The sequence below is a fragment of the Hemicordylus capensis genome, chromosome 3, assembly GCF_027244095.1.
Source record: "Hemicordylus capensis ecotype Gifberg chromosome 3, rHemCap1.1.pri, whole genome shotgun sequence".
Lineage (NCBI taxonomy): Eukaryota > Metazoa > Chordata > Lepidosauria > Squamata > Cordylidae > Hemicordylus > Hemicordylus capensis.
In genome coordinates this window covers 34,481,152-34,509,151 of record NC_069659.1, presented here as the reverse complement: position 1 = coordinate 34,509,151, position 28,000 = coordinate 34,481,152, and the positions used below count along the sequence as shown (strand labels likewise).

Here is a 28,000-nt window from a genome sequence, read left to right as displayed (position 1 = left end):
GATGTGAACTAGAACGTTCTAAAACTGCCAGTGTGAATTCTGCAAATTCATGAGATGTATTTAAAGCTCTCTTTTTTTAACGGTAAATTCCTGCATTATTTGGGGTAGAATCAGGAATTGCTCTTCAAGACTTCAAGATTTCTGTTCTCCCCACCCTCCAAGGAGCTTCATGTAGTATACAAGGCTCTTCCTCAATTTTATCCTTGCAACAGCCTATGAGGGAGGTTAGACCGAAACTCAGTGACAGGCCCAAGGTCTCCCAGTGGCTGTGTGGGGAGCTGAATCTGGGTCTCCCTGCTGCAATTCCAGCACTTAACTCACTGTACCATACTGCCCCTCAGGTCTGGTAAGAGATATTAATTCTTGAAGGTGTAATAATTAACCACTAGAGATTTTTGAGTAGGCAGTATATAATTGATTTTTTAAAAACTGCATGCAGCTTTGCACATTTGCTAGAACTATAATGTGCAAATCGCTTACGTAAACCATGAGCTTACCACAGGGCTTGACAAATCCCAGGCTCTAGGGAGCCACGACGCCTACAATTTTAATTGTGATGCCTAGACTAGGATATTCGGAAGTAGTTATTTAATAAGAGATTTATTTGCCCCAAGCAGCCCTGTTTCTGTCCAAAGTATGTTACATGTAAAGGGGATAAAGCGAAGTCCATTTCCCTGCCCCGTCCACACTGAGGCTGTTCTCATGAGCAGCCTTGCCCAGGCTAGGCTTCTCTTGGGGATCCTCGCAGATCTCAGTGTTCCTGCCTAACCTAATCCCGCTCCAGCATAGCATGTCCGAGCAGGCACGGTGGTGAGATGCTGCTTTTAGTGACAAGGCTTTTCCAGATTTAAGATTACCATACTTCTGATGAAGATACTTACGAAACAGACCACAACCTAGGAAGTCTGTCAAGATTCCAGTTCTACTTTCAAGTATTCTGTGCCTAGTCTTTCAGGCAAAGGTTTTTGTTCAGAGTGCAGCACTTCGCATTTTTGAGGACTGTCCTTCGGCACAGCGGCACCATATATATCATCGTTTATGACCAGCATTCCAGTGACTGTTGCCAGTTCAACAATCTTTATTGTGTGGGGCTTGTTTAGCCCTTATCACTGTATTCATTTATTGTCATAATATGGGTGCTTGTGGGTATTTGTTATTACATGTTTAATTGGTCACTACCTGCGTTGTGCCTCTGTTATCATTGCCTTCGTCATTGTTCATGGGTTTTGTGATATAGTTTTTGCCATCCATACTGAGGCTGTTCTCATGAGCAGCCTTGCCCAGGCTAGGCTTCTCTTGGGGATTCTCGCGGATCTCGGTGTTCCTGCCTAACCTAATCCTGCTCCTAAACCCTGCTCTTAAGCTCTTATCTGAGGTTAAGGGGGCAATTGCTCCCTTAACAAGGCTGCTGGGCTCATGTGCCTCTTTGGCCTCCACTGAGAGGGGCACCTAGAACGGCCCTCTGATAGGTGAATCCCCCAAGGCACCACGCTCGCCATGCGGTGCATTATGGGATATGTGGAGGCTGGGAAAACGAGTCCTGACCTCTCTTGATCTGTACTGCCAGGAGCAGCACAGGTCGTGTGGGCGCGCAGCTCATGTGCCAAAGGGTCAAAGATTGTCTGGGGAAAGGTAGGTTGAAACCTGCCTGCGCGGTCGTGTGAATAGCCCCATTGTCTGTCACTAAGTCTGGTACTTTTTGTCAAGCATCCATTGTCTGGCTTCAGATGTTTTGGGCTGGCTCCCAGATCCAAATAAAATTTGTCAAGACCTGGCTTAACGACAGTTGGATGCATGTGTCTGGAGCTAGTTTTAAGCCATGGTTCTGACTGCGGATGAGATCCGTCTGAGTGATACTTTTTGCAAGTATGCAGAATGAAGCATATGAATACCGTATTTTATGGACTATAAGACTCACTTTTTTCCTCGAAAAATATCCGCCAAAATTCAGGAGCGTCTTATATGTTTTAACAGTTTAATATGTTAAAACTCTGAAAAACTGGATTAAAATTAAGGTGCGTCTTATAGTCCGTAGCGTCTTATAGTCCGTAAAATACGGTATATACACTTGAGATCCTTTTAACTGGAGAGGCCACAGATGGAACTTAGGACACTATGTGTGTAGGACAAGTGTTCTACCACTAGGCCATACTTCCCTCAAAGGTACAGCCTCTTAAGTTCTTTGGGCAAAAGTTGTTTCAGGATTCAAACTTAAGATGACAATAAGAGACTTGCCATAAGTTACCAGGCTACTCTTTAATCTTTCATGTGTAAAAAGCACCTGAATCTGCCCTTGTTAGTTGATCATACAGGTGTTATTTCTGGGAGTTCTGTTCCCATCAATTTCCGTGGGTAACAAAACCACAAATAAAGAGACCTTAACCCTACGGGGATTTGGGGATGGGGGGTGGGTAGGTTTCTTGAGCTTAAAAAATGCAGAGAGTGGGTGAAATAAGGGTAGAAAAGCATAGTACCTTGTTCTCCAGGTCCCCATGAATTCCACCCCCACCCCCCGTCTTCTCATTTTTCATTTAAAATACCTCTTTGTTTCAAAATGGCGGCCAGAAATTTATTTTATTTATTTAAAATATTTCTATAATGCCCAAAACATGCGTCTCTAGGCGGTTTACAATTACAATCATTTGAAACATTAAATCAATTAACAATTAAAATCATTTAAAAGATTAAAAACATTAAAAACCCAGTATTGAAATTATTTAAAATTATAAATCTAATTAAAAGCCTGGGTGAATAAATGTGTCTCCAGTGCCCTTTAAAAAGTTGCCAGAGTTGAGGAGGCTCTTATTTCAACAGGGAGCGTATTCCAAAGTCCAGGGGCTGCAATGGAGAAGGCCCGTTCCCAAGTAGCCGCCAGATGAGTTGGCGGCAGCCGCAGGCTGACCTCTCCAGATGACCTTCACAGGCGCTGGGGCTCATGGCGAAGGCAACATTCTCTTAAATACCCAGGGCCTAAGCTGTTTAGGGCTTTATAGGTAATGACTAGCCCCTTGTATTTTGTCCACAAACATATTAGTAGCCAGTGCAATTCCTTCAAGACAGGAGTAAAATGGTCTCTCCTAGATGACCCAGAGGTCAACCTGGCTGCCGTGTTCTGAACCAACTGCAGTTTCCGGACTACGTTAAAGGCAGCCCCACATAGAGTGCATTGCAGTAATCCAGCCTAGAGGTTACCAGCAGACGTACCATTGTTTTGAGGTCATTCATCTCAAGAAACGGACGCAGCTAGCATATCAGCCGAAGCTGATAAAAAGCACCTCTGGCCACCACCTCAACCTGGGATACCAGGGAGAGGTTTGGATCCAGAAGCAACCCCAGACTGTGCACCTGTTCCTTCCAGGGGAGCATGACCCCATCCAGAACTGGCAGATCAAAATTGTTTCCCGTGTTTCGACCCCGCACAATAAGTACCTCCGTCTTATCTTGATTCAGCCTCAATTTCTTATCCCTCATCCAGGCCATTACTGCCTCTAGGCAGGCATTTAGGGAGGTTATGTCTTCTCCTGATGATATACTTCCATACTTCGGAAGTAATTTCCAGCCACTCATGAACTGCAGATAGGCAAAAATTGCCTGTATATCATGCCACAGATAAGGAACCTGGGTCTCTACAACCCATCTGCAGATACATGAAATGGTGACCCATGAAACTGCACGTAACGAGGGACCCCTGTACTGCTTTAGAGACATTAAGTCTCTTCCCTGTGTGAGAATGCGGTTCTTTGGGAATGAGATATATTTGGGGAAAAATGTATGTGGATCTTATGTTGGGTGAATGGATATAAACTGAACTAGAAAATACATTTTACTTTCCCCCTTTTCTGAAGAATGGAGTGGAGATCTAGATCCAACAAATCCAGAGCACTTGCAATGGAAGCAAGGCACAAAGCACCTGTTTACTAGTATTAGGGCATAACTTATTTGCATTACCCAGCTTATTAAGAAGAGCATAGTGGTTGTGCTGCACTTTAGTACAACATCTTATAAATACAGAATGCTTAATGAAGTAGTACAGATAGCGATTTTGCCATTGGGAACTGCTCTTTTTATAGCAAATAATCTGTGAGAGTGGGATGTTTTGTGTGGGTGGCAACTTCCACAATAGCTTCCAAAGACAAACTGAAATTCTAGGCAAGGTGGTTTAAATAGTTCAGTGTGATTCATGTTAGCAGTAACATTTGAGGAGGAGGAAGCTTTTCATTTTTTTTCAGTATACCTTGGCATGCCTTCCCATGACTGTTGTGCTTTTGGTTGATTTATAGCAGTTTCTTTAAGTTCAACAATGCATGCCTCCAGAAGACACTGAAGTTCTAATTGCTAGCTATGGAGAAGAAAAATTATTCAAGTTCATGGCTTGCTTTTTCTCTCGTAGTCAAGAACAAACAATGCTTCAGTTGTGCATATTGATCCACAGTTTCTTGATTGCTGGCTCTTATATTAGTTAATGAGAAAGTATGGTCTCTTAATGAACCATAGGAACTTAGGAGACTGCCTTGTACTGAATCAGACCATTGGTCTATCTAGCTCAGTACTGTCTACACATTGACTGTAAGAGGCTCTCCAAAGTTTCAGGCAGGAGTCTCTCCCAGCCCTATCCCAGATGCCAGGGATTGAACCTGGGACCTTCTGTGTGTAAGCAGATGTTCTGCCACTGAACTACTGCCCCATCCCATAAGGGGAATATCTTACAGCATATAGTACAGGAAGATCGATACCTGCTGATTCGCGTATCCGTGGTTGGACAAAAGACACCCGACCTCGGCATACATGGGGGGGGTGGCATGTCAGCCTCACATATCCGTGGGTCAAGAGTGGCCAGAAATGACCATGGAGGTCATTTCCAGCTCCCATTTTGTGTTTCGGAGCCTTATAACGGCTCCGTTTTTTAAAAGAAAAGAAAAAAACTCATGATTTTCAGCCGATTTGGAGGCATTCCGGGGCACAGTGCAGGGGGAGCAGCAAAGCACGGTATAGATCTTCTCTTTGTATCCCCCCCCCAAAAAAATTGGCTGATTTTTTGGTAATTTTCAGTTATTTCTTCAACAGTCAGGAACCTAATCTCCACGACCCCACAGCCCCCAATTACTCGATATTTGCAGTTTCCATATCCGTGGTTGCAGCCGCGAACAGAACTCCTGCAAATATAGAGGTCCTCCTGTACTCAGATGTAGTCACCATCCAAACACATACCAAGATGAACCCATGTTTATTTTGTATGTAAGGTAAAGTGTGCTGTTGAGTTGGTGTTGACTGCCAGTGACCACAGAGCCCTATGGTTGTCTTTGGTGGAATACAGGAGGGTTTTACCATTGCTATCTCCTGCGTAGTATGAGATGATGCCTTTCAGCATCTTCCTATATTGCTGCTGCCCTATATAGGTATTTCCCATAGTCTGGGAAACATACCAGTGGGGATTCGAACTGGCAACCTCTGGCTTGCTAGGCAAGTCATTTCCCCCCTGCACCATTGATTGATTGATTAAGTGCCATCAAGTAGGTGTTGACTCTTAGCGACCTCATAGATAGATTCCCTCCAGGTTGATCTGTCTTCAACTTGGCCTTTAAGGTCTCTCAGTGGTGCATTCATTGCTGTCACAATCGAGTCCGTCCACCTTGCTGCTGGTTGTTCTCTTCTTCTCTTTCCTCCAATTTTTCCCAGCATTATGGACTTTTCAAGGGAGCTGGGTCTTTGCATAATGTGTCTGAAGTATGATAGTTTGAGCCTGGTCATTTGTGCCTTGAGTGAAAATTCTGGATTGATTTGTTCTATGTCTTTGATATCCTCAAAAGTCTTCTCCAACACCAAAGTTCAAATGTGTCAATACTTTTTCTGTCTTCTTCGAAGTCCAGCTTTCACATCCATAGAGTGTCACAGGAAACACCATTGTCCAACTGATTCTAATCTTTGTACATATAAACACATCACATCATCTAAGTATCCTTTCCAAGGCCTTTATTGCAACCCTACCAAGTGCTAGTCTGTGGCATATTTCTTGACTGTTGGATCCTTTACTATTGATAAAGGAAAAGGTAACGTGTGCTGTCAAGTCGATTTCAACTCCTGGTACCCACAGAGCCCTGTGATTTTCTTTGGTAGAATATAGGAGAGGTTTACTAGGCTTGTGTCCTAAACGTTTCGGAGGCCATTATGAAGCCCTCCGAAACATTTCGGCTCCGGGGGCCGTTTGGGCACTTTGGCACTGGCGGGGGTTGTCCTTTAAGGGTGGGGGAGGGTGGACTCACCCCTCCAGCCACATTTCCCCCGCCGACGCTCTGTTATTTTTCCGTCGAAGTAGGAGGTCACGGCTCACAAAGGGTTAACTTCCACTCCTTGCTTCCGATAGACAGGAAATCTCAGGTGTTTTTCAAGTAGCTGAAGTCCGTCCCCCTTCTCCCAGCATGCTCAGGTGTGATTCCCCAGTTCCTTCCTGTCTTCACTCCTGATCAGACATACACCTGGGCTCCTGCCCAAATTCTAATCTGCATTCATCCTTCTGCCGGTGAACCTAAGCCCCTCGGGGCGGCAGCATTCCTCCCTGCTACCTCGTTGTCGTAATCGGCCAGAAGTAGCAAGCATGCGTGTGCCCGTTACGTGCACGCGCATGCATGGTGGACGGGCGCGCACGCACGTGATGGGCACACGCGTGCTTGCTACTTCCAGCCGATGACAACGGGGCAGCAGGGAGGAATACTGCTGCCCTGAGGGGCTTAGAAATAACTGAGTGCCAGGCGGGGGAAATGCGGCAGGAGGGGTGAGTGCGCCCTCTCCCGCCCTTAAAGGACTACCTCTGCCAGTGCTGAAGCAACTTTGTGCACATCCCTAGGGTTTACCATTGCCTCCTCCCGGGCCATATGAGATGATGCCTTTCAGCATCTTCCTATATCACTGCTGCCCAATATAGTACCAGCAGGGATTCAAACCAGCAACCATTGATGGTCAGTCCTAAAAGGCAGAAGCTATCCACCACTTCAGTGTCTTCATTATCAATTCTGAGGCTGGTTGCTATACCTGTTGTCATTAATTTAGTCTTCTTTACTGCTGCCCTGAGAGGCTTAGAAATAACTGAGTCCCCCACTCTTAAAGCGGCACCCCCGCCGCCATTGAACCAGCAGAACCAACCACCTTTCAAACCAGTTCCGTGCACATCCCTACCAAGTACCAGTGTATATAATCTTGTTGAAATCCTTACAACTTCTAGTGAGTGGCTTGCGTAAGGCCACTGGTGAGTTCATCTCGTGAATTAATGGCAGAGGTAAGAGTCAAACTGGGGACTTCTTGTTACATAGCTCAGGCTCTTAAGCCCGCTTTGGACATTATAAATCCTAAGCATGAATGCTGCTTGCAAGGGGGAAAGAAGGAAGGAAGTCTCTCCCCCAGCTGTTACTCACTTCCTGCGCCCGACGACCATGCTTATGACACAGTATGAATGGGACAGCGCTTTAAGCATGAAGGCCGTTGATCCTGTGAGCTGCAACCATGATTGATCAAGGTTGCAGCTTATGGGATCGCTGGCCATCACAGTTACAGTGCCGCCCTGTTCAGACAAACAGCACCTAAGTGTGGTCATTGGGTGTGAGGGCTGAGTGACAGCTGCGGGTGGGGGGGAGTGGCACTTCCTCCCTGCTTTCCCCATCGGGAGCAGTGCTTATGCTTAGAATGTATAATGTCTGAAGAGGGCTTTAGCCACTATGCTATGCCAGTCATGTCTTAAACCTGAAGGAATACAACGAGGGGACTAAATCAGCCTCCAGTAGAAACATGTTCCACAGTGCTGGTGCTACAACTGAGAGGGCCCTGCTCTTAGTGAGTGCTTGCTGTGCCTTTGGCAAGGGAATATGCAAAAGGGCCTCTGATGTCAGAGTATACAGGGTGGAACGTGGGAGTAAACGGTCCTTAAGTATTTAAGGGCATGCCTGCATGTGTATGTATCACTGTCCCCTCTAACAGGGATTCCCAGAAGTTGTTGACTGTAACTTCCAGCATCCCTAGCTGCAATGGCCACTGGCTGGGGATTATGGGAATTGTAGTCAACAACATCTGGGAATCCCTGTTAGGGGGCACACTGGTGTGTACACATACACACACACACACACACACACTTTCTCTCTCTCTTTAAAAAATGCTGAGGACAACAGAAATAAGAGAATATTGGAGTAACTCATGCTTTTGCTTCGATAACTCCTGTCTTTGCTGCTACCTTTCACTTGTGCAAGAAGGGCAGCGATGCTAAAATTGCAGCTGTGCTAAAATCCTGGATTTTTACGTTATTTTCTATGAGCCGCTCTCACTTCTGCCCTGAGAGCAGGGTGGGAATGTCTAAAGGAGCCCTAAAATCAGACAGTCTGTGCAAGTCTATTACTAAAGTTTATGGGTGAGAGCAATGGAGACATACATGCTAATTTGTCAGTTTATTGGGGGTGGGGAAAGCAGGTAAACGGAAGAGGAAACTGGCCTGCTCAAGCCCATAACGGTTTTTAGTAAATACCAGGCCTGCTCAACTTCGGCCCTCCTGCAGATGTTGGCCTACAACTCCCATAATCCTTGGTTATTGGCTACTGTGGCTGGGGATTATGGGAGTTGTAGTCCAAAAACATCTGGGGGGTCTAAGTTGAGCAGGCCTGGTAAATACCCTGGAAGCAGGGAGAATTGGGGAGATCACAACAATAAAACCCCACCGAATACCACTTCTTATACTATACAGGTTATTTCAAGAGAAAGGAAAAGAAAAGACACATTTCCCCTTACTTACTGTCTGGGAATCACTCCCCCCCCCCCCATACAGCAATTAAATGCTCATTTTTAGGCTAATAGCTCAGCTGGGGAAAGTCTCTAGTGAATACACTGCAAAAGGAATCTTCCTGCCTCCTGAAACTCCCCCTTGTGAGGCTTGAATGGCATTACAAGACTCCTGTTCCAGGCTGGCTGGAGTTCTGGTACTCTTAGGGGCTTGGGATGCACTGCAACATTTGGCTGCAGGTTGTGTGTGTACACACACACACACACACACACACATAATATTTGTTGAATTGCAAGACTTTCTTCTGTGTTGTCATAGGCAGTACTAATTGTAGTTTCATGTGCAAGCCAACGAACAGATAAAACATACAGATATATGATGCATTCATCCCATTGCACCAGTGTGGTGTAGTGGTTAGAGTGCTGGACTAGGACCAGGGAGACCAGAGTTCAAATCCCCATTCAGCCATGATACTTGCTGGGTGACTCTGGGCCAGTCACTTCTCTCTCTCCCTAACCTACTTCTGCAACACCCTGTGAGAAATAGGAGCATGAAATATTAGGTTGGGGCGGGGAGGGACTGCTGTCCTCAAATACAAAAAGTTCTCTTGGAAATTAAAAAACAACAACTTGGGAGTGTTTTGTGGCTTGTTGCTGTTGCCATCCGTTTCACAACTTAAATAAAAATTGCATCTATAAATAAACCTTTTTGGATATCTGAAATGTTGTTACCTGCTCATGTCTAGGATCTACATGCTTAGAGAGGGATTTGTGAGCACTGTATGATATTCCATTAGGGGATGGGGCCGCTCTGGGAAGAGCATCTGCGTGCCTGCATGAAGAAGGTTCCAAGTTTCCTCCCTGGCATCTCCAGATAGGACTGAAAGAGACCTTGGAGCAGCCACTGTCAGTCGGGTAGACAATACTGAGCTGGATGGACCAATAGAATGACTTGGTATAAGGCAGCTTCCTATATTTCTATGTTCCTATTAAAATATTGGCTTGTGCGGATGCAACAGATGTGCTTTTTGCACTTCAGAATTTATAACTGCTTAGAGACAAGTAGAACAGTTGTGAAATTGGTTTCAGATTGGCTCTCCTGCACACATACACACTGGAGAGTGTTTTAAACATTCCACCATTATAAGCCCTGAACATTCTATTGCTTATAAAATAAAAACCATTTGTCTGATCTGCCTGGCCATCTGCACACATTTACTAGGTGACAAGAGACGCCTCCCCTGCAACTTTGGTGAAGATCCGTTGGAAAATGGCTGAGAGCAGTATAAAGTTTTCCTCTTTTGAACAGGAGTTTAAAGGGTTGGCAACATTCCTTCCCTGGACTAAGGAAGTGCTATTTAAATGGTTTTGAATTCTATTTACATAGTTTCAGCCTTGAGACTGCATACCAGAAAAGTGGTTTTTGCATATCCCCCTGGGACCCAGTTGATTGTTGTTTTACACTTGATCCTCCAAGTTGGGTTTTAAGAGTGTTAACAGAGTCTGTGCAGTAGCATGTTTGAAGTTAAAGTGCCCACAGCACTGCCCACAGTAAACGTGGCGGCACACTTGTTGCCCCAGCCCTGCTGCCTATGCTGCTGCTGACGCTCACTGCTGTGTTCCCTGCCAGCTGCCCTGGCCTCCGTGCATGTGTAGACTCTGCACATGTGTCTGAGTAGTACTTTGGAGCACTGCCTAAGCACCCTAATTTTCCAGAAGCAAGGGCTGGTAGTTACTAGGCAGAGCAGTTTTTCTCCGTGAGATGGAAAGTAAGTGCCCAAGGTGCTGTGGTTTGCCTGTTGCAAATATCCACAGTCTGCCACAGAAATGCATGGACCTGTTGTGAGCTTAAAGACATTTCCCTCCATCTATTATATTAATGCTCCTGGGTGTGCCTTGGAATGTGCGTCCCAGAGCCCAGCTGATTCGCTGGGTGGCGGATGCGCCTGATTGGCTGAGGCACACCCAGGAGGATTGGTTGCCGTGGTGGCGGCCCAGCCCAGGCCGGGGGAAAGAAAGTGGTCGGGGGGGTGGGACAGAAGTGGCAGTGGGGAGGAGAGGTGGCTGGACCCGGAAGCAGAGACTGGGGCAGAAGGGGTGGTGGAGAGGTAACCACCGGCCCCAATGAGCGCACAGATGCTCTGTGCGGGGTCGGCTAGTAGTTTCATCTTTGACACAGAAATACTTTAGCATGGTGGGTTGCATCCAGGCTAAGACTTGCTCAAGTAAAACGTTTTAGTTCGTGGGTGGGTGGGGATCATCAATCCCTGCCTTCCCTCTGCAGTTCCTTTGTGCCTGCTGAAAATGTTGTGCATATTTTTGGTGGGCACGGGGCTGCAGAGGAAAGGAGTTTTGTTGTTGGAATAATCACCTCCTTGCACAAGCAGAAGGGTTTCACTTGGGCAGCTTAGTTTGGATGCTAAGCCAATGTGTTTGACCAGACGGTCGTGGGTTAAGTTTTTAAGAAAGAAGTGTAGTTTTTTTAAAACTTGTCTGTAAAAATTCAGATTTCATTTTAAACTAGCTTATATTTCTTAAAGATGACAGTCTAACATATACTTTAAAGGTGATTTTTATGCACCTTGCTGTGTGTGTGTTTTCCTTTATGCCACTTTCACTATGTCATTCTTGCTTGCCTACTCCTTGCTGCTTGTTTTCTTTGTTCTATGCTTGTACTTTTCAAAGCTCCCTTCTGGCATTCTTCCTTTGAAGGTGACTGTGCAGCAAAAGTGGCAGCGCTTGCTTTCTCTCTACCTCCTCCTCATGGCTTCTCCATTCTCATTGCTGGCTGGTCTCTTCTGTGCGCTAGATGACTTTGGTCCCTGCAGTTCTATTGTTTGTTCTTATGCAGATGCTGATGTTGGCCGTGTTAAGTAAATGTGTAGCAACATAAATCATACTGAAATAATAAATTATACATCTCTTATCCATGATTTGATTGTGGGTGAGCATGCTGACTTGGTTTGTGTGATGGAGACCTGGTTGGATGAACTGGGTGGGGTTGGTGTGTCTCAGCAATGTCTTCCAGGTTTCCTGATCATGTAGCAGCTCCGCCTGGAGGGTTGGAGAGTGGGTGTTGCAGTCATCTATCGAGAGAACTTTCCCATTTCCAGGTGCCCGGTCAGGCAATCTCAGAATTTTGAGTGTTTGTCCTTGAGGGTGGGCCTTTGAGATAGGCTGGGGATTCTGCTGGTGTGCCGACCACCCCGCTGCACTTCAGTCTCCCTACCTGAGCTGGCGGGGGTAGTCTCGGAGGTGGCCTTGGGTTCCCCCAAGCTTATTGTCTTGGGGGATTTCAATGTCCATGCTGAGAAGCCCCTAGTAGGTGCAGCTCAGGATTTCATGGCAACCATGGGCCTGTCTCAGCTGGTATCGGGCCCTACTCACATGGCAGGACACACTCTGGATTTGGTTTTTGCCAACCAGGGAATAAATGATCTGGAGGTTGTAGAGTTTGAGATAACTCCCTTGTCATGGACAGATCATCATCTGGTGGGGTTTAGTTTGACTGCTCCATCTGCCAGATTTCCAGATGGCCCTTGGCGGGTTTCCAGTGTCCAGAGTTGGTGACCCTGTTGAGGCCCTAGTGAATCTCTGGAATGGAGAGACAGCTCAGGCTGTTGACATGTTTGCTTCTAAACGCCCTCTCTGGCTTGGTGGAGCCATTCAGCTCCTTGGTTTTCCTTGGAGCTTAGGGCAATGAAACAACTTGGGCGATGGCTGGAATGACTGTGGAGGAAGAGTCATGACGAATCAGACCGAACATGGGCTAGAGCCCATTTTAGGACTACTCCATGGAGGCGGCGCGAAGGAATGCTTTTTTCTCCACCTCCATTGCATATGCTCAGTGCAGACCAGCGGAACTGTTTCATGTACCAAAGACATTGCTGCACACATCCCCCCAGGTAATGAGGGAGGAATCATCTACAGCCCATTGTGATCAGTTTGTGTGTCACTTTGCAGAGAAGGTCCCTCACATCCCTGCTGATTTGGACTCCAGAGTTTTGGCAGTTCTGACAGATGTGTCTCTGGTACCATCGGGTCCTATTGTGTTGGATTCTTTTCAGTTGGTGCAGCCTGAGGATCCTGGGCAGTGTGCGGGCGACATCGTGTGCTCTTCACCCTGGCCCTTCATGGCTAATAAAAGCTGCCAGGGAGAGGGTATAGGCAGAGGGTTGGAGGTGATTTTTAATGCTTCATTAAGGGAGGGCAGGATGCCATCATGCCTCAAGGAGGCGATCGTAAGACCATTATTTTAAAAGCCCTCCCTTGATCCCTCCAACCCGGGCAACTATAGACCTGTATCTAACCTGCCCTTTGGGGGCAAGATGATAGAGTGTGTGGTGGCATCCCAGCTGCAGAGGGTCTTGGATGAGACAGATTATCTGGACCCTTCTCAATCTGACTTCCACCCCGGATATAGAACTGAAACTGCCTTGGTCGCTCTAGTGAATGACCTACGCCAGGAACTAGACAGGGGGAGTGCGTCCCTGTTGGTTCTGCTTGTCCTCTCAGCAGCGTTCAATATCATCAACCATGTTATCCTTCTGGACTACCTCTCACTCGAGATTGGAGGTACTGCGTTGGAGTGATTCTGGTTCTTTCTTAGGGGGAGGGTCCAGAAGGTGGTGCTGGGGAACTATTGTTCGGCTCCATGGCCATTGGCCTGTGGGGTCCTGCAGGGTTTGGTTTTGTCCCCCTTTCTGTTTAACATCTACATGAAACCGCTGGGAGAAGTCATCCAGGGATTTGGACTGAGTTGTCAGCAATGCGCGGATGACACTCAGCTCTATCTCTCCTTGTCACCTGATACTAGGGAGGCAGTGGATGTCCTGAATCGGGGGCTGGAGGCTGTGATGGGCTGGATGTAGGCTAATAAACTGAGACTGAATCTGGACAAGACGGAGGTGCTGTTGGTCAGTAGGAGAGCCAATCGGGATGAGGAGATTTTACCGGTTCTGGATGGGGTTGCACTCCCCTTGAAGGAGCAAGTACGCAGCTTGGGGGTATTACTGGACCCGGCTCTGCTTTTGGAAGCTCAGGTGGAGGCGGTGGCCAGGGGTGCCTTTGCATGGCTTCAGCTAGTGTGCCAGCTGCGTCCCTTTCTCGAGAAGGCAGATCTGGCCACAGTTACCCATGCCTTAGTCACATCACGGCTGGATTACTGTAAGGTGTTCTACATGGGGCTGCCCTTGAAGAATATCCATAAACTTCAGCTAGTGCAAAATGCGGCAGCTAGGATTTTATCCAGAGCTGCCTGATAGGATCACATCACACCCGTTTTGAAAGAGCTGCACTGGCTGCCAGTTTGTTTCTGGGTCCAATTCAAAGTGCTGGTTTTGACCTTTAAAGCCCTTAACACTTTGGGCCCAGGATACCTGAGGGACTGCCTGCTCTCAAGGGTTGCTGCCCACTTGACGAGGTCATCTGAGGGGGCTCTGCTCCGGGTACCGACAATGAAGGAGGCTAGGTTGTCGTGCACGCGGACAGGGCCTTCTGTGTTGCTGCCCCCAAACTCTGGAATGCTCTCCCAGTGGCTATTTGCTCCTCGTTCTCCATCACAGTTTTTAAAAAGTGTGTTAAATTTTGGCTTTTAACCCAGGCTGTTATATGATTGTCTCTATTGCTGCTTCTTTGTATTTTGTACAGTTTTTATGCTTGTATTTTAAATCTTTTTAATCAGATTTGTTTTATATTTTAGATTAATACTTTGTTTCATTTTTATAGTCTTATTTTTAATTTTTGTGTAAACCGCCTTGGGATTGTTTTAATGAAAGGTGGTATATAAATTTAACTATAAATAAAATAAAAATATGAGACTAATTTGATGCTAGAACTAGGGATGAGCACAAGCCTATTTGGTGCTTCCTTTTTCAAGTGCAGAACAGGCTGAATGCCAGCGTGGAGCCAGCTTGACTGGCAGGGAGGGGTACCTTTTAAGATGCAGGTAAGGAGCTCCTTAGCCACCTAATGGCGTTGCGGGAAAGTGACTTGACTAGCAAGCCAGAGGTTGCTGGTTCGAATCCCCGAACACCTATTTTGGGCAGCAGCGATATAGGAAGATGCTGAAAGGCATCATCTCATACTGCACAGGAAATGGCAATGGTAAACCCCTCCTGTATTCTACTAAAAGAAAACCACAGGGCTCTTTGGGCACCAGAAATCGAAATTGACTTGACCGCACACTTTAAGGAGCTCCTTACCTGCTTTGGCCATTTGCGTGGTCAGCACATCCCTCGCTAGAACTGGAGAATTGTTTCAGTATTCTGAAGTTTTTTCTGAACCAATTAAAAATAGTGAAGCCGGAGAGTGATGTGGAGGAGAGGTAACATACCAGAGTCAGGCAAGTTTATATATGTTGCTTCAGATTCAGGATCTATGGAGGTGTGCTGCTATAGTTCAGTCTTTCTATCGGTTACACACAAATATTTATATACTACTTTTCAACAAGAGTTTCCAAAGCGGTTTACACAGAGAAATAATAAATAAATACGATGGCTCCTTGTTCCCGAAGGGCTCACAATCTTAAAAAGAAACATCAGATAGACACCAGCAACAGTCACTGGAGGTACTGTGCTGGGGGTGGATAGGGCCAGTTACTCTCCCCCTGTTCAATAAAGAGAATCACCACGTTAAAAAAGTGCCTCTTTGCCCAGTTAGCAGGGGCCAGTTATCGTGAAACAGGAGTGCCTGAAGCAGGGGTAGTTAACATGCAGCTCTCCAGATGTTGCTGAACTACCATCACCCCAGCCAGAATTTATTACAGCTAGGGATGATGGGAGTTGCAGTTCAGCAACATCTGGAGAGTCACATGTTGCCTACCCCTGGTCTCAAGAAAATGTGAGTGTCTGTGGAAGGTTGCTGCAAAATACTCAGTTGTCTCCTCTTCAGTATATCTCTTGGGTGTGGGGTTGTTGCTGGTTTGGGAACATATAAATGCTTCCTGAAATGAAATGAAATGAAAGCTTCCTGCTTGTCATTTTAAAAAAATGTGTCTCTCAGATACTTATTATTTTAAAAAGACCCACACATACATAGTTGGGATCATTTGCTCTATTCAGACATATGTTTTATGTTTGTGTCAATGTCTGTACATGTGTTTGTGTGAATTATTGTGTATGCATTTGTTTTCAAAGTGAAGCTGGGTATAGGCTGCCTCAAATGCAGACTGGAAGTTTACTACTGTATATGCGTTAAACATAACATGATGTGAATAACTGCACATGCACAGATCTGATCGTGTATCGAACATAATGTGTGAATGGGCCTTTTGGGTCACACATGTGAATGTTAATCATTTGATGCCACATTGAATGTAGCAAGTTACTTATAATTCTTATTAATCCCTGCAACACCACAATAGGCGGTTACTATTGGCAATGTCTTGCCTGAGTAGAGATCTAATCCAGATAAAGCTTTCGCTGGTTTAAGGTGGTCTTTATCTTTTAAAAATATTGGTGCTTGAGCCACTGTTACAAACTCTATGTCATTTCTTTTCTAGGCATGGTTAATCCTTTACCTGTTTGCTTTCAAGTATTCTCTCCTGCTTCTTACAAATAAGAATATGACAAATATTTATATTTATATTTTATTTACTGCAAAGAACTCAGATGTTCTGTGTCTTCATTGGCTTGCCCATAGAATAGAATAGAATAGAATAGAATAGAATAGAATAGAATAGAATAGAATAGAATAGAATAGTCATTCTATTATTATCATTTGGAAATTAATGAAAGCAAGCTGGCTTTGTTCTTCTACAGTATAGATATCTCCAATTCTTTCATTCTCCTTACCTAAGAAAGGAACACATTAAAACTATGAGCTGAAACACTGGGACAAGAATGTTTTACTGTTGAAAACTCAGAAGTCCTATGCACATGTTGCATGCAGTGCATGTGCAATCTGTGTACACTGTATGCACATACAGTTCGTATGTTTGTATGTATGGTAGTACAATTCTTTGCTGTACTTGAAGAGGCCTGTATCTGGGTTCACTTTTAAAACAAATGCATATGCTGTCGTTCACAATGTCTGGTAAGGGCTATAACAGCTCTGTAATACAGGGACAGAAATAATATCCCATTTGGACAGATATTTTATCTGGAAGCGGTTGGTGTAGTTGCAAGTAGGCCTATGCAAAATTTTGTCTATGAATAGCTGAAGCCAAATTATGAGCATGGTCCTGCTGGCAGCACATGAAGATGAGGATTCACAATTAGGGATCTGCACAAACCACACGGTTTGGGAGCTTTAAGAAGGAGAGTAGGTTCTTACCTGCTGTCCACTGTCCCTTCCAGCTTCCTGCTGGAGCAGCACACACCCCAAGAAGCCCCACACAGTGCCAGCACACACATGGTGTCTGTGCATGCGTGGCCACCATTTGTGTGGTCAGCATGGTGTTGCTGACCACGCAAATGGTGTCTGTGCATGCATGGATGCCATGTGTGTGCTGGCACTGCGGGGGGCTTCTTCGGACGTGTGCTGCTCCAGCAGGAAGCTGGAAGAGATGGTGGACAGCAGGTAAGGACCTGCTCTCCTCTTCCTTACAGCTCCCGAATTGTGCTTGTATCGTGGTCCTTGCACATCCTTATTCCCAATGTGCACATCCCTATTCCCAATGTCCCACAACGTGTAGGACCCAGCGATCTGACAGGCCTCATACTGGTTCCAAGGGCCCTTTGAAGGCCATGGATTCCTCTTGCGTTCCAGTGCCAGCTTGGAAGGTGTATAGGGAACACTGGGAAATGGAGTCCTTACCAGTGCTTTTCCCATAGGGGGTTTAAGGTTTCTCCATTCAGTTCTTGTGTGTTGGGAATGCGCGCCTCTGCACAATGCCAGCAGGGCTGTATGCTTTATTCAGCTTTGGCTATTCAGAACTGAATATTGACACAGGTGCAGTGGCAGGTTTTGAGGGGTGTGGCTGTGTATTTCATCATGCCTAGGCCTTGTAGCTTAGGCGCTAGTTGGAAGTCTTGAGCACACTCTCGGTTGCCCCAGATAAGAGTCTACTGCTGAGATATGCCTTGATCATCACCATTCCGAGAATTCGTATTATACATTCAAATATGTAAGTTATGTGTTCCTCCTTGTGCCTGCGATATATACTAGCGTGTTGTTTTTGGTTCTGAATGAGTTCTGTCTCTGCTGCTTGTACAATAACATATATAATATGAGTAGTATATGCTGTATAGTAGTATGTCACTCTGTCAAGATCTGGAGCAAGAAGAGTAGTGTTGGAGAGCTGGTCTTGTGACCGCAACACAAATTGTCCACTTTGCTGATCAGGGTTCACCTTCCTTTGTACTTGGATGGGTGACTACATGTGAGTGTTGTCTGTAGTAAGACATTCCCCATAGGGGATGGGGCTGCAGCTCAGTGGTAAAACATCTCCATAGAGAGCTGGGTGACTCTGGGCCCGTCACTTCTCTCTCAGCCTAACCTACTTCACAGGGTTGTTGTGAGGAGAAACTCAAGTATGTAGTACACTGCTCTGGGCTCCTTGGAGGAAGAGCGGGATATAAATGTAAAAACAAACAAATAAATACTTACATGCAGAAGGTTTCAGGTTCACTCCCTAGCATCTCCAGGTAGGGCTGGGAGAGACTCCTGCCTGAAGCCTTGGAGAGCTGCTGCCAGTCAATGTAGACAATATATTGTCTTACTGCAGACAGTACTCACATGTGCACCCATCCAAACGGTTACTACCTATAAAGCCCTTGACGGCTTGGGCCCAGGGTATTTAAGAGAATGCCGCCTTTGTTATGAACCCCACCACCTATTAAGATCTTCAGAGGAGGTTTGTCTGAGGGTGCTGCTGGCTCCTCTGGTCATGACTCAGAGGTGAGCCTTCTCTGTAGTTGCCCCAGATCTATGGAACACACTTCCTGCTGAGATTAGAGCTGCTCCATCCCTGGTGACCTTTAGGAAACAACTGGAGACACATCTCTACAGCCAAGCCTCTTAGCTATTTAGTGGTTTTTATTGGTGGTTATTTTAATTTGAACTCTTATCTTCTATCTATATACCGTATTTTATGGACTATAAGACGCTACGGACTATAAGACACACCTTAATTTTAATCCTGTTTTTCAGAGTTTTAACATATTAAACTGTTAAAACATATAAGACGCTCCTGAATTTTGGCGGATATTTTTCGAGGAAAAAAGTGAGTCTTATAGTCCATAAAATATGGTATTTAATTATCTAAAGCACAGTTTCTCAACAGCCGGTCCCTGGACCGCTGCCGGTCCGCGAAGGGTTGAGTGCCGGTCCCTGACTGGGAGTCAACCCACCCCCACCCCAAAAACCAACTGCAATCAAGGCACTCACTTCCTCAATTCTGCACATGGCACAGAAGAGGAAGAGGAGGAGTATCACGGAGGCGCGGGACCCTGCTTCCGCCTTGCCTCCTCTTGCTGCTGAGATCTTCCTACAGCTATCTTATTCCCTATCTTTACAGCTTCAAACTGTATGCGGTGCGGGGGCATGGAGGAAGATATGGCAGTGGGCACCACTTGAAGGGCTTCTGGTTCTTGCATGCTCATTGTTTGCAGCCCAAGGTTGATTGATTGAAACCCAGCTGCCTGTTGCGGCCGAGGCGCCTTGAGAAGGAACGCTGTTTCCCTCTTGCATCAGTAGGGCATTGTGGTCCTTCGGCCCTCTGTAACCCCCTGGTCTGCACTGCCGGTGGAAGATGGCGGCCCCTTTGTGACCTCACCGGGGGGTGGAACCGCTGGCTGGGATCATGCCATGGTGAGGGCTAAGCGGCGGAGGGAGGGAGGAGGGCCTCCTTGGCTCGGGCTTTGCAGAAAGGGAGTGCAGGTGGACCTTCCTTGGAGGAGGGGGAGCAACCACGCGTGCCAAGGAGGGCTAAGTGGCGGAGGGAGGCGGCGTGGTGCGGGGGAGAGGCAAGGTACCATTTTGTGCATTCATGCAAAAGGGTCATTGGATGAATGGCACTGGAATGAAGTGATCCTGGGGATTTGATGCCCAGCACGGTTCGCGTCCGATCCCAACTGATTTAAGAGCTGCCTATTGTGGCTTTTTCCCTCTTAGAGTCTAAGGCATACCCATGGCTAATTCCATGCGTGGCAGCTCTTGCAAGGGTTTGGAGAACTGCTGGATAGCCACGGGTATGGGCGGGAGGGAAGAAAATGGCGGCCACTGTAGTGGTCGGCAAAAAACCCCGGTGGCCGGCCCGCTATCCAAAAAGCGGTGGGGGAGGGGAGAAGAAGCGGGCCGACGGGCCGGCCTGCCAAGCAGAAAGCGGCAGAGCGTGGGGAATAAGCGGGTTGGCTGGCCAGAAAGCCATGGCGGCAGGTGGGTGGACCGGTTGGAGGCGCACCCAGCCCAGCTATTATGTTTTAAAATTTCTTGGTTTGTTTTAATGTTGTAAACCACTTAGAGACTTTGGTAGTGGGTGGTATACAAATGCTAAATAAAAAATAATAATAATAAATGAACAAAGGTGAGCCCTAATTAGTAAAGGAGAGAATTCATTTTCTATCACAAGACCAGCTCTCCAACCGGACTAATGGTCTTACTTGGTATAAAGTAGCTTTCTCTGTTCCTAAGTATAGCATGCCTGTAATTAGCCACTTGCCAAGCAGTGTTCCCTCTAACAGGGATTCCTAGATGTTGTTGACTACATCTCCCAGAATCCCCAGCTGCAATGGCTTTTGCTTGGGGTTTATGGGAGTTGTAGTCAACAACATCTGGGAATCCCTGTTAGAGGGAACACTGTTGCCAAGTTGCCTGTGGTGCACATGCACATAAATTTATTCTTGGTGGCCAGGCACTCCGGTCGCTGCTATGGGGCTCCAGGCTTGCATGGTGTCAAGGGTGCATGCTCCCACAATAAATCAAAGCAACAGCTGGAAATGCGTAGGATTAGAGTTTTTACTAGCAGCAAAGTGGAAGCAAGTGTACATAGAACAAAGTAAATGGAAAACTACCACATTTGAATCATCAGTCCATAAATCATAGTCGAATGCCAAGTCCCATATGGGTCAATGCCAGGAGTCAATTGCCAGTTCCGAAGTCCAGGGGGTCACAAGTCGATAGCCAGGCTCCAGGTCAAGATCCCAGGAGCAAGCAGGAGCAAGGTGCTCAAGAGCAGGGAGCTGGAACTGCATGCCAAAGCGATCAGTTGAAACCAGTGTGGTGCAGAGTGAGCGGTCTGAATTTCTACCTCTCCAAAGCGAAACGCCAGGTGAAGCCAATTAAGGCCTTCAGATTCTACTGTAGCCTTTCGGGGCTACAGATTCAGACGCCTCGCCGGTCAGGCTGTTGCTTCTCTGCACAAAACGCTGCTCTTTTCTGCAGTCACGCTGATGCTCCACGCAGCACACCGGTCTGCTGCTTCATCCTGGCTCCTCCCCATCTGAAGAGGGCAAGGGCTCTCCTTCTGTGAGGCTTCCTCCTCAGCGTCCTGCAGCAGTACCATATCAGGGGCTGTGGGTCAGGCCGTTCCTCCTCAGAATCTTCTGAATCGGACCACTGCCTGACACATGGAGCTACTGTAGCACTGTTCTGCTTTTTGCATGGGGCTCTGCTATGATGACCACTAGTTTTGCTTTACCCCTAGACCTTGGTAGTGAGTCTTGTATTAAATGTGAAGGAAGCTGAACACGGCACTAGAATGATGGACTCTTAGAGCTCTGTGCTTAGCCTCAGTAGCACGGTCCTTTAACAGGATTGTGCTAACAGAGAGCCAGCGTGGTGTAGTGGTTAGATTGCTGGACTAGGACCGGGGAGACCTGAGTTCAAATCCCCATTCAGCCATAAAACTAGCTGGGTGACTCTGGGCCAGTCACTTCTCTCTCAGCCTAACCTACTTCACAGGGTTGTTGTGAAAGAGAAACTCAAGTATGTAGTACACCGCTCTGGGCTCCTTGGAGGAAGAGCGGGATATAAATGTGGTGATGATGATGATGATGATGTAAAAAAAAAAGGGAAGGAAAGAAGGAAGGATTGTGCCATTGAGTCAGTGTTGACCCCTGGCACCCACAGAGCCCTGTGGTTTTCTTGGTAGAATACAGGAGTGGTTTACCATTGCCTCCTCCTGTGCAGTATGAGATTATGCCTTTCAGCACCTTCCTGTATCGCTGCTGCCCGATATGTGCTATGTAGACAGTACTTTCCCCACCATTGTGTCTGCATGCTGGGAAAACCCTGCTGGATTTTCTCTCTTCATGCCATATCTCTGGCAGAAAAGAGATAGCAGTCTGAGTTTAGAATTCGCATTTTAGAGTTGTCAGTAAAGAATCTGAGAGAGATTTCTGAGGTGAAGTGTAATCCTCTGCTTGTTTACTCAAAGGTAAGTCCTACTGAATTCAGTGTGGCATACTCTCAAATCAGTGTGCATAGGAGTTCAGCCAAATACAGGTAGGAAATGTGTGATTTTCTCTCTCTTCCATAGTAGTCTTGAGTAGGGGTATGCACAAAACCAGTTTGCCCGGTTTGGTTTGAGTCTGAACTGGACTGGGCATATTCAGTTTTGCCACCCCAAACTAGAACCCCGGCTTGGCTCGACTTTGAGCCAGTTTGGCGGTTCTAAAGTGTTCGTGTGTATTTTAAAAATTAAACTTAGCGCCGGGTTCAGTGGCCTCCGGGGGCTGCTGCTGCAGCCGTGTGTGTGTGTGTGTGTCCTCTGGTAGTTCCTCCTCCCCAACTGGCATTTCCCTTCGGCCAGTTTTTGGGCCAGTTCGGCCCTCTCCGTAGTCACGGCAGCCTTGAGTTGGTTTTCACATCCCTGGTCTTGAGAAGGGGCCACCCAGTTGCTTAGCATTTAAGGATATGATGATTACATTTTATCCCACTTTTTTTCTTAAGAAGTTCAGGATGGCAGACATTGTTCTCCCCCCACCCTCCTTCCCCATCATCTCAGGTGATGCGGGAGAATAAACAACAAGATGGCAAGGAAACACACACATCCTGTGTGACAGTTGGAAGGCTACTCTACATATGAGGTGAAGGCCCGAGAGCATATTGAACAGAGCATAGCGAACAGGGATAGCAAACAGGAAGTAGGAGTTTAGCAGGAGTTTAGCGGGAAGTGTGAGGGGGAGCCTGGAACAAGCCCCTGTGATCACAAGGATCACAAGGAGCCTGGTGGAGAAGAGAACGTAAGTACATATCCCTCCCTTGTTTCCCTCATACTCTTGGGAAAGGCTGTTTGGACAGTTAAATAGTTGACCATTACAGCTGAGACCTATCCTAATAAACTAATAAACGGACAATAAGCTCCCTAAATACTGTAAACAGCCAACAAAAACAGTATGAAGATAGAAGGTCAACAGGGGACGGGGCACTTCCCAGTGTATTGCACAGAGTGCCGCGTGTACGACTATTTGCCCCATAGGCAGAAGTCATGGGTGTGTGCTCGGTGCAAGGAGCTCCTGGCTCTCAGGGAACAAATCCGTTCCCTCGAGACCAAGGTGGCGGATCTGGAGAAGCTCAGAGAGACAGAGAGGCATGTGGACGAGACTTTCAGGGATGTGATAGAGGCATCCCACTCCAGGGCTGGTAGCTCCTCTGCTGTCAGGGAGAATAAAGGTCTTGGGCAAGGAGGACATCGGTCTGAGGAAGAGGGAAATGCTCCTTTAGAAGGGACCCCTTCCGTGGATGATGAGCCCATATCCTCTCGCACAGGGGATACTCCTCTGGGGGGTGGGGGCCTCCTTGTAGTTGGTGATTCGATTATTAGAGGGATAGAGAGATGGGTTTGTGACCCCCGTGTTGACCGCACAGTGACTTGCCTGCCTCGTGCGAAGGTTGCGGACATTACGCAGCGTCTAGACAGGCTCCTAGGCAGTGCTGGGGAGGAGACAGCTGTTGTGGTGCACGTCGGCACCAACGATGTGGGGAAATGCAGTCGGGAGGTCCTGGAAGCCAAATTTAGGCTGATAGGTAGCATTTTGAAGTCCAGGACCCCCAAGGTAGCATTCTCAGAAATGCTACCTGTTCCACGCGCAAGTACCGTGAGACAGGCAAGCTGAGGGGTTTCAATGCATGGATGAGACGTTGGTGCCGGGAGGAGGGGTTTAATTTGTTAGGCACTGGGACAAATTTTGGGGCAAGCAAGGCCTGTACAAAAGGGACGGGCTGCACTTGAACCAAGATGGAACCAGACTGCTGGCGCTTAAAATCAAAAAGGTTGCAGAGCAGCTTTTAAAATGACACCTGGGGAACAGCCGATGTGAGCTGGGCAGTATCCCGTTTGGCAAAAGCCATCCTTTAAAGTGTGAGGCTGCAAAGAATTCAGATAAAACAGAAGGGGACAGTGCAGAACCGCATAAAGAGCAGACGGGAGCCTGTGCCAGCAGGTCAAAGAGTCAAAAGAATAGCATACATAAGGGGAGAGATTCAACATATAGGTGCTTATATGCCAATGCCAGAAGCCTCTGAGCCAAGATGGGTGAGCTGGAGTGCTTGGTTGCTAACGCAGAAATAGATATAGTGGGCATAACAGAAACATGATGGAACAGTGAGAACCAGTGGGACACTGTTATCCCTGGGTATAAACTCTATAGAAAGGACAGGGAGGGGCACCTTGAAGGAGGGGTAGCACTGTATGTTAAAGACGGGATAGAATCTAACAAGCTAGAAAACCTAGGTGGACTGGAGTCCTCCACAGAAACCCTGTGGGTGACTATACAAGGCCGGAAAGGGAATGTGCTACTGGGGACATGCTATCGCCCTCCAGATCATAATGCCGACAGTGACTGGGAGTTGCAGGAGGAAATCAGGGAGGCATCAAGGAGAGGCAGGGCTGTAATTATGCATGATTTCAATTACCCACACATAGACTGGGTAAATTCACATTCAAGTCAGGACAAAGAGGTCAAATTTCTAGATACGCTAAATGACTGTGCCCTAGAACAGTTGGTCATGGAACCAACCGGAGAGAAGGCGACCTTGGATCTAATTCTGAGTGACACCAAGGACCTGGTGCGTGACGTCAGTGTCATTGACCCTTTAGGGAACAGTGACCACAGTGCCATCAAATTCAGCATACATGTGGGGAGAGAATCACCAAGGATGTCTAACACAGACATTTTGAATTTCAGAAGAGGAAACTTCTCCAAAATGAGTATGGTGAAAAGAAAGCTGAGGGGGAAAATCAGGAGAGTCACTTCGCTCCAGAGTGCATGGAGTTTACTCAAAACCGCAATACTAGAAGCCCAGTTAGATTGTATTCCCAAAAGGAGGAAAGGTACCACTAAGTCCAGGAGGATGCCAGCATGGCTAAAGGGTACCGTCAAGGAAGCCATAAAAGGGGAGAAGACTTCCTTCCGAAATTGGAAGGCCTGTCCAAACGAAGAGAACAGAAAAGGAACACAAACTCTGGCAAAAGAAATGCAAGGTGACAATAAGGGAGGCAAAAAGAGAGTTTGAGGAACATTTAGCCAAAAGTATCAAGGGGAATAACAAAGTTCTTTAAGTACATCAGAAGCAGGAAACCTGCCAGGGAGGCAGCTGGACCATTAGACAGTGAGGGAGTGAAAGGGATAATTAAGGAGGATATGGAGGTTGCAGAGAAGCTGAATGAGTTTTTTGCATCTGTCTTCATGGCAGAGGATACTGAGCATATACCTGTTCCTGAACCAGGATTTTTAGGGATGGAGGCTAGAGAGCTGAGTCAGATAGAAGTGACAAGGGATGATGTTCTAAACTGTCTGGAAAAACTGAAAGCTAACAAATGACCAGGGCCGGATGGCATCCATCCAAGAGTCCTCAAAGAACTCAAATGTGAAATTGCCGACCTCCTTGCTAAAATATTTAACTTATCCTGAAATCAGGCTCTGTACCAGAGGACTGGAGAGTAGCAAATGTAACACCGATTTTCAAGAAGGGATCCAGGGGCGATCTGGGAAATTACAGGCCAGTTAGCCTAACGTCTGTTCCAGGCAAATTGATGGAAAGCATCCTCAAGGATAAAATTGTAAAGCACCTAGAAGAACAGGCCCTGCTGGGAGTGAGCCAGCATGGCTTCCGCAAAGGTAAATCTTACCTCACCAACCTTTTGGACTTCTTTGAGAGTGTCAACGAGTGTGTGGATCAAGGTGATCCACTTGACATAGTCTACCTGGACTTCCAAAAAGCTTTTGACAAAGTTCCTCATCAAAGACTCCTGAGGAAACTTAGAGGTCATGGTATAAGGGGACAAGTACATGTGTGGATTGCTGACTGGTTGAAAGACAGGAAACAGAGGGTAGGTATAAATGGAAAGTTTTCACAATGGAGGGAAGTAAGAAGTGGGGTCCCCCAGGGATCTGTAGTGGGACCGGTGCTTTTTAATTTATTCATAAATGATCTAGAAGCAGGGGTAAGCAGCAATGTGGCCAAATTTGCAGATGATACCAAACTCTTGCGGGTAGTGAAATCCAAAACGGATTGTGAGCAGCTCCAAAAGGATCTCTCCAAACTGGGGGAGTGGGTGACAAAATGGCAAATGCGGTTCAATGTTAGCAAGTGTAATGTGATGCACATTGGGATGAAAAACCCCAACTTCAAGTATATGCTGATGGGATCCGAGCTGTTGGTGACTGACCAGGAGAGGGATCTTGGGGTTGTGGTGGACAGCTCGCTGAAAGTGGCGACTCAATGTGCGGCAGCTGTGAAAAAGGCAAATTCAATGCTAGGGATCATTACAAAGGGGCTTGAAAATAAAACGGCTAACATTATAATGCCCTTATACAAAACTGTGGTGCGACCACACTTGGAGTACTGCGTACAATTCTGGTCACCACATCTTAAAAAGGACATTGTTGAACTGGAGAAGGTACAGAAGAAGGCAACCAAGATGATCAGGGGCCTAGAGCACCTTTCTTATGAGGCAAGACTACAACACCTGGGGCTTTTTAGTTTAGAAAAAAAGACGACTGCGGGGAGACATGATAGAGGTCTATAAAATCATGCATGGTGTCGAGAAAGTGGAGAGAGAGAGATTCTTTTCCCTCTCACACAACACTAGAACCAGGGGTCACTCCATGAAATTGATTGCCAGGAGGTCTAGGACCAACAAACGGAAGTACTTTTTCACACAACATGTGATCCACTTGTGGAACTCTCTGCCACAGGATGTGATGACAGCCAACAACCTGGATGGCTTTAAGAGGGGTTTGGATGACTTCATGGAGGAGAGGTCTATCAATGGCTACTAGTCGGAGGGCTGTGGGCCACCTCCAGCCTCAAAGGCAGGATGCCTCTGAGTACCAGTTTCAGGGGAGTAATGGCAGGAGAGAGGGCACGGCCTCAACTCCTGTCTGTGGCTTCCAGCAGCATCTGGTGGGCCACTGTGCGAAACAGGATGCTGGACTAGATGGGCCTTGGACCTGATCCAGCAGGGCTGTTCTTATGTTCTTATGAAACATCCCTGGACTCCCCCTTCTCTCAACAAAAATACTCCCCCTTCTTTCTACAATCCTCACTTTTTGCCTTTAGACTTTCTCTTGGCACATGTACGATCATAGGAAGTTGTTCTATACTGAGTCAGACCACTGGTTCATCTAACTCAGTATTATCTACGCCAGGGCTTTGGCTGTCCAGCTCTTTTTTGGACTGCAGCTCCCATCACCCCCCAGCCCCAGTGGCAGATAATCAGGGATTATGGGAGTTGTAGTCCAACATCTGCAGGAGGGCCAAAGTTGTGGAGCCCTGGTCTACACTGACTGGCAGCGGCTCCTCAAGGTTTCAGGCCGGAGTCTTTCCCAGCCCTACCTGGAGATGTTCAAGGAGTGAATCTGGGACCTTCTGCATGCAGATGTTCTTCCACTGAACTACAGCCCTATCCCTTAAGGGGAATATCTTACACTGCTCACATGTAGCTACCCACTGAAATATAAACCAAAGTGGACCCTGCTTAGCAGAGGGGACAATTGCTGCTCACTACCACAAGTCTCAATCTCCTCCCAGATGCCTTTGCTGTGATGAGCCTCGCAGGCAGCTGTCACTACAACCACAGCTGGACAAACCACAATATCCACATTGCATGTAGGCCCTTGCTTTCTAGTGCGTCTGTCTGTCTATCTATCTATCTATCTATCTATCTATCTATCTATCTATCTATCTATCTATCTATCTATCTATCTAATATTTTTATACTGCCTGATATATACGTCACTAGGCGGTGTACATTAGTGTGCTGTGTGCACCATGTTGCATGTGCTGCTTCTGCAGCCACTAAGGACCCAAGCCCACATCATTGGTGCAGGCAGCACATTTCCAGTTGGTGCAGTGGGAG

General features: G+C 46.8%; 1 protein-coding gene across 3 annotated transcripts in view; it reads left to right on the top strand.

The window, feature by feature from the left end:
* The window catches only part of XPO4 (exportin 4), a 124,876-nt gene that overhangs the window by 6,243 nt on the left and 90,633 nt on the right, over window positions 1-28,000 (top strand). Inside the window, exon 1 of one of the 3 annotated variants that reach the window (XM_053311018.1) lies at window positions 21,327-21,349. The exons of 1 other annotated variant lie outside the window; for it this stretch is intronic. The gene's annotated coding sequence lies outside the window, so the exon portion shown is untranslated. Of the gene's footprint in view, window positions 1-21,326; window positions 21,350-22,823; window positions 22,881-28,000 lie in introns of those variants that run through there. One more of the 3 variants, XM_053311017.1, reaches the window with a different exon arrangement.